The following is a 9280-nucleotide window of genomic DNA, read 5'->3' as shown; positions in this document are numbered from 1 at the left end:
GTGTATTGTATGCTTATCGTGACAATTCAATTTGTGATAATTTCATATCGAACACAATTAATATATTTTGTTAGATTGTATAAAACCGTTTCAAAATCTATATAAAGGCGTTCGATTTTAAGATGGTAAAATTTTTACACCCTTAATTCATTTTCACATACATGTTTTCAATAAAATTAAGGGTCAGAAGAATTATATCATGTTTTTCTTCTAAGGAGAGTTAAGTAGGTTATTCATTTATGTTACGGGATGAAAATGCATGTTGTAAAGAGACGTAGTTGGTTTGGGAATGATTAGTCAGCTCAGCGCATTCAAATGCTGTTATGCGAGAATTTCGGATAATTGCGTATAAAGATTTGTAATTGAAAGACGGTTTTGTGTTATTAAGCATGCAAAAGTAAATTGTTCCGTTTGGACACATGCTTTGTTTATAAAATAAAAAGATTAAATTCAAACTTAATTTCTATTCTGTTTTGTATTTAAATGAGAGGCCAAAAGACTTATTTCCACCCAAAGTTGTCATGCTGGGAAACTAGTGAGGATTTGCCAAATTTTAGTATTCTTATTGCTATTGGCCGAAAATCTTACACCTACCAAATTGATTTGCGTTAGTCCGTAGGATTCACAAATGGCAGCATACATTGAATCTTTATATATTAATGTACAATGAAATTAACGTGGCAGACTTTTTCGATGACTGGCTGGATTTGGATCTGTTTTTACTCCCTGCAAGGTACGTTCTTGAAAAGTTCCTTGTGGTCCATTAAAAATTATAAATTTATTCAATTTTAAACAACACATCATTGTAAGCACCTTTCCATATATATTAATCAATGAAAATTATCTCACATAAATTGTTGTATACAATTTGGTGGGATTTAAACTTTTCTCTTATGTTAAAATTTTTTTTGTTTTGTTTCTTCAGTTACCTCTTAATAATTACTCCAATGTATCATTTATGAAATATTAGAGGAAGGGCCGAAAAATTATTTTTTATTTAAGTTTTAATTCAATCTCAAAAATATTTATAATAGTTTAAAAATCTAAATACTCACTCATTGATTAACTTTTGTTAGAATTTTTGGTTAATGAGAAAGGTAAAATTATTATTTTACCACCAAACCCTAAAACCTAAAAATTTATATTGTTTTTTCTCTTTAATTTATAAAACTAACAATGTCCTTTTATGATTAAATTTTAAAAAATTTACTTTTTTTTCAATTTCTAAAATTTGGTGACTAATCTTCTCTAACAAAGGAAGATCCTCATCAACAAAGCACGACGTGACAAAATGTCGTCCTTTATCACGTCTTTTAAATTTAGACAACGAATTTTATCTTTCGTCGTGGTGGGTGGTAGTCCTTCATTGTCCTTTGTAGTCCAATATGAAATATGGGTGAAAAATGTCAACCGTTGACTAAAATGATGATGGCTGAAAAAGGAAAATAAATCTTTGAGGTGAAATATTAACTTTTAAAACTTTAACAATGGGGTAAAGTGTTAGTTTTTTAAAACCTAACAAAAAATGATTAAATTTTTATAATTTAGTAATAAAATAACGATTTTATTTTTGTTTTTAAAGAAAAATTTTAACAAAAATTATTTTATGAATAAATATTTAGTTTTTTGATATGTCCTTTGGCCTATAGGGAAATAACCAAATAAAAGTTGGCCATATGTGCTGGCAACTAACAGTCCCTCTGTGTCTCAATAAAAGTTTGATGTATGTAGTCAATGTTACTCATTTTCACAGAAGATGCCTTGTTCAGCAATTAGCATTCGACTCATAATAATAGCCGCCCTACACAATGAGGCTTGTAAATCTTCTACTTTGGCCTCAACTTATCACAAAAACCAATTAGTAGGAACTAGGGCTGGAAATGAGCCAAAATGAACCCAAATAGGGCAGACTTATTTTAAACTAAGCTCAGCTCGGAATTGGTTCAAGTTGGCCGAGCTCATTTATGTTTGTGTTTGACTTGTTTGATAATTTTATGTTTCATATTCGATTCATACTCATTTTATAGAGAGATAAACAGTAAATTCAAAAAAAATTCAGATTAAAGAAATTAAAATAGAATAAATTACACTCGATAGATGAAACCTATGGACTAAAATAATTAAAACATAGGGTAATAGTTATAGATTGGAGGGTCAATGGTGAGAGAGGCGTGCTTTGGGTTGAAGAACATCTATACACGTCTCAAGCACAAGTCTTAACTAAACCCACCTGGAATGCTGCTTCTGCTTGAAGATGATGATGAGATTGATGGTGAGAATCACCGAAGACACATCGAAGGAAAGTCGGAGAAACGAAAAGAAGTTGCATCGGCAACAGTTGTAAAACAGAGAGTGAACAAGAGTTTGTCGTCTCATCAATGAGCCTATCATCTCGTCATCGATCAATCTATTGTCTCCTCATCGTCGGTCACCTCGTTTTTCTGGTGAGTGTTTAAACACGTGATACAGTAGAGGTGGAAATGTCTTTAGGGCTGGAATGAAAGACATTAGAATGTATAACACATTTAAGGCTAGAATTGGAAGGAAAATGAAATATATTTAGGTAGGGCTCAAGTGAGCCGAGCACGGCTCAGGTTCAAGTTTAGGTTTAGGTGCATTTTTGGTTCTACTTCCCAGCTTGTACGTGGGTTCATGTTCGGGCTCATTTGGACTATGCTCATTTCGAGCTCAAATAAACTCGTTTTGAATCTAGTCCTAATAGGAACATTCATTGAATATGTACTAAAACCAATCCAAAAATTTTTAATTGTATCATAATATTTTGAATATATTAAAAATATTTTTTTTGAAATTTTATATTAAAAACTTAGATTAAATCCCGAGTCTGTTCGTGATTTATATAATTTCAAGTTCTAAATATTGACATTTATTTATCTTTTTCAATATGATTATTTTTTAAATAAATTTTTATCTTTTGTGATATGAATCGCTCGCAAGATCTTCATTATACTATCATATATCATCTATTTTATTTATTTTATATGCTTTTAAACAATTTTAAATAAAAAATATTTTTGTCATTCCACACCTTCAAAACAAACACTCATAAATTAATTTTTAAAGTTGGCTCAAGAGTGATGACGGGGATAAACCAAGCCTTAATTGAATAAGAGCTTATTAGATTACGAAATTTTTTTTAACAATTTGATTAGAAAAATGTATCAAAATATATCAAATTAAGCTTATAAATTATAACAAGAATATTTTTGAATAATCTTATTAAGCTCAAAGGTAAAATTTAAAGTCAGATACCCATTTAATACACACATAAAAAACTGAGAATTTTTCCATCTATAATAACATTTATATGCTTGTAAAAACTTAAAGCATTACTCAAGTGGGGGGTAAAGTAGCACTAAAACGACTTGCATATAAATATAACCAAAAACTTTGGAATTAATATAAAACAAATCAAAAATTAACAAGTGCGAGTAGAGTTGGATTCGAGCCAAGTCTAGCGGAGCTTGATTTGCATATAATTGAGTTTAAGTTTGAGCTCGGGCTCATCGAGCTCGCTTAAAATGAGCTTAAACTCGATTCGTTTCAAACTCAAACTTAAGCTTTTAACTAACTTATTATTAAAACGACGTTGTTTTGCATCAAAATTTTTAGTTATCGAGTTTAACGAGCTAAATACTCCAAAACTCGAACTCAAAAATGTTGAAGTTACAGACCCGAGCTCACTTAAGGTTAGCTCATTTTTTACTCATTCGAGTCAAGCTTGAGTTCGAACGAGCTCAATTCAAATATAATCTTAGGTGAGAGACAACCTGAGTTAAGGGTTTTAATTCTGGAGGGAAAAAAATTGTGGTTAGAGACAATTACAAAACCCTAAAGGAAAATAGTTATTTTTTGAGCTTTGAATTAAATAAATTATTAAAATTTTAAATTAAGGAAGAGAAATATGATAAATTTTTAGTTTTTCAAATATTTTTTCTTAAATTTTAACAGTAAATTTTAATAAAAAAAATAAAATTTTGAGTTTTTTAAAGTTAACAAATAGAAGTTTACGATTTCACAATTCTTTTTTGTGGGAATAGGTCCTTCGGCCTAAGTATAACCTAAAACTTTGGAATTAATATAAAAACAAATCAAAAGTCCCGAGTTAGGCCATTAGCAATTTCGTTTAAAATGAATTGAATGTGATGTGAGGAATTAAAAAACCTCAGCAAGATTAACAATGTTCAATGAATCATAGCTAGTGAAGGGGAAACGTTTTATTATTCTTTCTTATACGCATAAATCCGTCAGATTCTCTTGACTCCTGTGGGAACTGGCCGTTGGATTTTCTATTGTTTAATCTATTTGAAAATTGATATAACACCAGCCTAACAATATACTATATTAGACGCAGTGCCCACCCACCTTCCCACCCAATACGGAAATAAATTATCATCTGATCCCAAAAATCTATCTTATTAATTGTATTTAAAATAGTTTATTATTATATAATTAAATATTATTTTATTTTTAATTTAAAAATATATAATAATACAATATTTGAATATGAAATTTGATATCTATTTTATGAGTAATATGATATTATATAACGGTTTTTTTTTCCATTTCTAGAAGGAAAATCTTAATCATGATGCTTGGCATCATCCATGCATGTTGTGGATGTTCAATTTCTTACAACACTTGAAATCCCTAGATTTCTAATTTCGTCTTGGATTTTGAGTTGGTCTCGTGCCTTTGTCTACGACAATTTGTCTTGGTGAAATGATTGTGTATGGTTTCCAACATTTGTTTAGATAAACAATTGTCTCTACAAAGCTAACGTTCACATATGGTTCATGGGCATTATGGAGAAATCCTGACAAAGGGCGGATTCTCTTGCTATGATGCAATATCTTGCTCCTTATGAGATTAGCTTTGGTTGACTATTTTATGTATAAAAAATGACACACTTTGATCAATTGTGATATCTCTCCAAACAATGTAAATTTATTGACAAATATAATTTTTATTACAAAAACTTGTTTATCTAAGAGATTGTTTTATTTAAATTAATAACTTTTAAAATAAACCGTAAAATAAAGTTTTTAATTAGGTAAATGAAGTATGACCGTTTCATCAATTGTTGAGAACTAGTCGTTCTAACTAATATTCTCATTATTGAAATTTCTATCACTAATGAACAAATATTCTTATGGTGGACCTAATCAATATATATTAGTTATTATTGCAAAATTGGTCTCTTTTATTGCTTAATGTAAAATTAAACACGTAATAAAAAAATAACAAATGGGTAAAATAATAATACAATTACATATTAATTTAACATGGTTTGACAAAACAAGCCTACCCCTGAAGAAGATAAATCACTAAGAAAAACAGGTAATTGGTACAAAGGGTTGTTTGATTAAAGATTTAAAGATTACTTTGATAATTTATATTTTATTATTTATATTATTTTATTTGTTTTGTCAAGTAATAAAAAATGTTAACAATATTTTATTACTAATGAGGATATAAATGGTAATATAAAAGTTAATTTTATTATCACTTTTATCTTATGTATTAAAAATTATCAAGAGAAAATTAATTTTATTATAATTATATCTTTACTTATTAAATTTCAAGAAAAAAATTATTTTTAATTAATGTAATAAGTAATATAAAAAATATTTTAAAATAACTATGTTTAAGGACATGTGTTTTCTTCTAGGGTGTGGCTTAGATTGTTTGATTATTTTGTAGTCTTTTAAGTTTATTCAAACTTATTTAGTATTGATTTTATGTTGACCTTTCTTAATTTGGTCAAACTTTGGTTGTTTTAAGTTCTCTTACTTTTTTTGTTAATATACATATTTATTTATAAAAAATAAAATTATATTTAAAATTATTTAAATAAAATAATATATTAATATTCTTTTATTAACTTTAACCAAATCAAACCACCCTTAAAATCATAGTCCAAAAACCCAAGTCCTAAACTTTTAGCTAAATCCTGAAACCCCTAAGAAAAGTGTTATTTTTCTCTGTATCTCTCTTCACCCACCACCTACAATTTTTTACACTAAACTTGATTTGATTGATACCCTAATATCTATTTATGTCCGTTCATAGTGGTAGGATAATAGCACAACTTTTTCCACTAAGAAGAATTATTCTTCCTAGAAGGATGCATAATCTTATGAGTAACCAAAAACTCATTCCTTAGGATTTGATTTCTCATCCTAAAACAATACTATTCTTAATTCCATTGTAACTCAAACTAGAATTTTAAGTCATGTCTAATTGTTATATTTATATAATACAGTGATTTAAAAAAAAAAAATGAAACAAGTGCCATTGTTCAATATTGATGGATCTATAAAAGAAAGATGAGAGTTGGCAATTGCGAATAACAAAAATTTTTGGAATTCTGAAAGGATTCTTGATTGACGTCGAACTAACTGTCGTACAAAGCCATATGTTTTTGGTTAATAAGATACAAAAGGTTCATAAAATTATCTTCATGCGTCATAAATTTTAGAAACTGTGAGAGGTATTTTGATCAAAATCAGCATAATTCTCCTGAAAAAAACATTTTGAAAGCTTGGGGGGCAAACTGATTTTCTCTCCCTGACCAAAGGAGCCTTAAGAAAACAAGAAATGAAAAATTCCATTGAATGAACCTATTTTAGACAATCAGCTATCTTTGATTTGAAGAGTATCTAACAAAATAGTAATTTCTCATTTTAACACAATATTGAATCGCGAAATTGCCTCAATTCACAATTACTTAAAGGCCAGAGGACTTATTCTCACCTAAAAATTACTTTTTTTTTCTAAGTTTTCACTTTTTAATTAAAAATTTTTTTTTTATTCACCTATAAACTGTTAAAATTAATTAAATTTAATTTTTTTTTTTTAAATCCTAAAAATTAATTTCTTTCTCCCTAAGCCAAAACTCATCTTCTATAAAAGAAATTATTAATTTTTAAGATTGAAGAGAGTAAATAAGATAAATTTTTAATTTGTTTTTAATATTACGAGTGAAATGATGAATTTACTTTTAAAATTAACAAATATAATAATTTAAGAACGAGTAAAAAAAATTTTAAAAGTTAAAAAGTGAAAATTTAATAAATGAGTGATCTTTAGGTGGGAAAAAGTCCTTCGGTCTTAAATTCTTAATCAAAACCCATTATTAAATTCTTAATACCCATAGAATCTATTCTTTGTAACTATAATATCTACTAAGTTGAATTATATTTATATAAAGCAGTGCTTAATATAAGTTGTTTGGATTAAATTTTAGATGAAGATATTAAAAATTGAAGGACTTTGATGTTTCCGACATAATCAAAAATTGAATATATTGGGCACTTCTTTTGCCCAAAGTGGAAGACAATGAAAAATGTTCCACATCATCCAATGGATAATCATAGGCTTTGTCAAAAAAACATCAAAATTTTGTAATTTTATATATCCTTAGCAAACAATTAACCCAAACAACTAAAAGTGGGCACACAACTACATAAAAAAATTTAATTAACACCTTTCTTACCCATAGAATTTCTTACACATGGACTTAACTTGACCATAATTAATCTCTCTCTCTTTATATATATATATATATATATATATATATGAAGAGAGAGAGAGAGAGTAATGCTATGTATATTTAGTATATAAGTGAATATATACTTATAAGTATTATCAAATTATTAAGTATTAATTTATTTCTAATTTTAGAAGATCTTTATCATAATTAAAAATAATATTACTTGGGGATATGAAAAAAAAGAGTAGTATTATGCGTAATTTTTATACACTATTTTATGTATAAATAATGATATATTATTATATAATTAAATAGTTAAAAATTAAAGATAAAATAATACATAATTATTTATGTACAAAAATTATATATATCAAATATTTTTTATTATATATATGTATAATATAATATAATATAAGTGTTTAAATGACATTTAAAAAAATAGAAATCCTATTTTAAAAACAATAAAATTATATATATTTATTTTAAATTATATAAATAAATATATATTATTAAATAATTAGATAATTTAAAATTAATTATAAAATAATTCTTAATTTTATGAGGATAAATTATGTGTATTAAAAAATAAATACATACGCCGAAACTCTTTTGAAAATCACACTAATGGTTAAACTATTTTAAATAATATTAATATAGATATATATTTTTTACATGATACATAATTATTGTGTTATTTAATGATTGGATATGAATTATCTTTGATATATATATTAAATTTGAATGAGTGGTGGCCACGTCATCTTCCCAGCCAACCCCACACGGAGCAGAGCTCACACGCCACGTGCCGCGCGCGCCTTTTGAAACACCGAAACCACTTTGTAGAATTTAGGAGGGAAACTAGATGAAAATGAAGGCGGTAAAGCGGTCACTCCCAAAACTTACCTGCAATATTCCATTTCCCTTCCAAACTCCATTCAACATAACAGACCGTCGACGTTTCCAACACAGCTCGCGTCCCGCTTTAATTCTCCAGCAGTCCAAACTATTAAACTAAATTACAACTCTAGATGGCGACGAGCTAAAATCAATGCAAGCTTTTCAGCTCATTGTGAGCGTTCAAATTCTCATTCCCTTACCTTCCTAACTTTGATTGTCAGGTATAATCGTTGTAATGAATTGAATGGACTACGCATTTTTTTTCTTTTTTGAGGAAACTTTATAGATACTTCTGATTTGTTAGTGGTTTTATTTATGTCTATTGTTGAAGGAGTTTTGCAGGAGGTTTTATTTTTTATTTTTTACTAGAATATATATGATGAATTTAATTTTCAATCAGGATTTGCCAAATATGAGCTCTTGAATATGACTGATGATATACGTCATTTGAGTTTAGTTTGAGCATACCTGTGGTATTCATGTTATTTGAAGATGAAATTGTTAAATGGATGTTTTTCTTGGCACAACAGGCTGCCTAATTCGCGTGAATTCCTTTGAACTACGCAGATTGGGTTTCAAACTCTGGGATCATCTCAAATCTATTGTTCACATCACAATATTTTGAGTAAGGTTTTCTAGACTCCTTAGCGCTGTTATCTATTTGGCAGACAACTTTACAATGAAAACCAGCTTGCTGAAATCTCTTCGATATTATTGTGCTTTTCTTTTTTGTATTTAAGGATATACTATACATGACTTGAACTTTATGGTACATTCAACATAGAAAATCAAACTCATGTGCCGATGCTCCTTTGCACTTCGTGTTAGGTTTTTGCATACTTTTCTGTGTCCATGTAAATGTCCAGT

The 9280-nt window shown here is 27.9% G+C and overlaps 1 long non-coding RNA gene across 1 annotated transcript; it reads left to right on the top strand.

The window, feature by feature from the left end:
• Window positions 1-8386: 8386 nt before the first annotated feature.
• LOC123192873 lies at window positions 8387-9180 on the top strand. The gene is made up of 2 exons (XR_006496945.1): window positions 8387-8634; window positions 8944-9180. It is a non-coding gene; the product is annotated as an uncharacterized LOC123192873 (long non-coding RNA).
• The last annotated feature ends 100 nt before the right edge of the window (window positions 9181-9280 follow it).

Source organism: Mangifera indica, chromosome 1 (assembly GCF_011075055.1).
Source record: "Mangifera indica cultivar Alphonso chromosome 1, CATAS_Mindica_2.1, whole genome shotgun sequence".
NCBI classification, from domain to species: domain Eukaryota; kingdom Viridiplantae; phylum Streptophyta; class Magnoliopsida; order Sapindales; family Anacardiaceae; genus Mangifera; species Mangifera indica.
The sequence above is the reverse complement of the archived record's forward strand: the minus strand, read 5'-3'. Positions and strand labels throughout refer to the sequence as shown.